General features: G+C 41.7%; 1 non-coding gene across 1 annotated transcript; it reads left to right on the forward strand.

Moving 5' to 3' along the window:
- Positions 1-957: 957 nt before the first annotated feature.
- On the forward strand, positions 958-1,064 carry LOC141603498 (small nucleolar RNA R71). Its single transcript, XR_012525369.1, has one exon. It is a non-coding gene; the product is annotated as a small nucleolar RNA R71 (small nucleolar RNA).
- The last annotated feature ends 739 nt before the right edge of the window (positions 1,065-1,803 follow it).

The following is a 1,803-nucleotide window of genomic DNA, read 5'->3' on the forward strand; positions in this document are numbered from 1 at the left end:
ACTCCCTACCACTCCTAAAATGTATAGCATTAATGGTCTTTGGGTTTTCCTCGGTCTTACCCAGAAATCTACCATTTAGGCCTTGCAATTGACTTACTTCAGAAGCCAATTGAGAGTTTTGATTATCCGTTATTCATTGGGAAGCTTGCATTTGAGTCCTTAGTTGGTTGATAGAAGACGTTGTCTCCTCTTGTTTTTGGTTAGAGTGAGCAATGAATTGGGTTTGGGTATTCATCATTAGCTCCATATTTGATTTAGGTTGAGTAGATTGTTGGAAAGGTTGTTGAGGGGCTTGTTGGAAAGGTTGTTGAGGGGCTTGTTGGTTGAGTGGTTGGAATGGTGGCCTTGGTTGGAAAGTTCTTCCTTAAAAACCAAATGGACCTTGGTTAAAGGGTTGATTTTGTTTGTTGGCTTGAAAGTTTGGTGTGATATGTGATTTTTTTTTTTGAACGTGTGGTTTTGCACGTTTTGAGACCCATAGGAGAAATTCAGGTGGGCTCTCATTCCGGGGTGGTAGTGGTTATTTTTGAAAGCTTGTCTAGCCGGACTAGCTCCCATACCCCATTCACTTGTTCCATATAACTCGCATCCCCTACCATCAAGGGACATTCATTTGGTGGATGCCCTTAATCTCCGCAAAAGTCACAACTATAAACATGGACCCTTGTTGAAGAATTGTTGGGTGTGTTATAACTCAACAAGGCAACTTGTTGTTTAAGCTCCTCTATCAATCCCTAGACCTCCATGTTATTTGCCGACTCAACACTTGCCTTTCCTTTCCGCTTATGTCGTTCATTGTTCTAATGGAAAGTCCGAGACACCATCTCCTCAATTACCTCTTTGGCCGTTTTGTGATCAATTTTATCGAGTGCTCTTTTCCCCGAACCGAAGTCTAGATTCATCTTCATGTCATTGTGCAATCCCTCATAAAAGTTGTTGATGAGATCTTCCTCACCAATCCCATGATGAGGACACAACCTTTAAAGGGCCTTATATCTTTCTCATGCCTCATAGAGGGTTTCATCATCGAGTTGAGTGAAGCCTTGGAGCTCACTTTTGATCTTTACCGTTCTTTGAGGTGGGAAGTATTTGTTCAAGAAAGCTTTTAAGACATCATTCCATGTCCTTAGAGAATCGGGTTCACACCTCTTGAGCCACTCCTTAGCACTTTCCCTGAAAGAGTAAGGGAATAGCCTAAGGGGGATGGCATCATCCGTAACTTCGTTGCCTTTGTACATCTCACAACTATCCAAAAAGTTATTTATATGCTCATTTGGGTTTTCGGTTAGACCTCCCCCAAATTGATTTCCTTGGACTAATTGTAGTAATGTACCCTTCACTTCAAAGTTGTTAGCTTGAATTGGTGCCTTTACAATACACGGGTTGGCTATTGTTTTTGGAGCCAAATTGTCTCTCATAGAAATCGCGGCCATAACTACTTCTTCGGGAGTCCCAAAAGGATTCTTAAAGAATTCTTGATTACCCGGTTCTTCTAATTCACCTTCCACTACTAAAGGTTCTTCAACACTTGTTACTTCTATCAAACCCCTTCTTCGTAATGCGTTAAGTCTCCTAGCGGTTGCTTCAATTTCGACATCAATCTGAAGTGATGGACCTCTTCGGTTCCTCCTAACCATGCAAAGAAGAACCTACAACACTCAAGAAATGGATTAGTAACAAATAAGGACTTAGTCTAAACTAGAATAAAACGATTAATATCTGGCCTTTGCTCCCCGGCAACGGCACCAAAATCTTGATGGAGTTATAGAGAACCGCAAGCGCACGGTGTGTTATAGCACTTGG

Source organism: Silene latifolia, chromosome 9 (genome assembly GCF_048544455.1).
Source record: "Silene latifolia isolate original U9 population chromosome 9, ASM4854445v1, whole genome shotgun sequence".
Lineage (NCBI taxonomy): Eukaryota > Viridiplantae > Streptophyta > Magnoliopsida > Caryophyllales > Caryophyllaceae > Silene > Silene latifolia.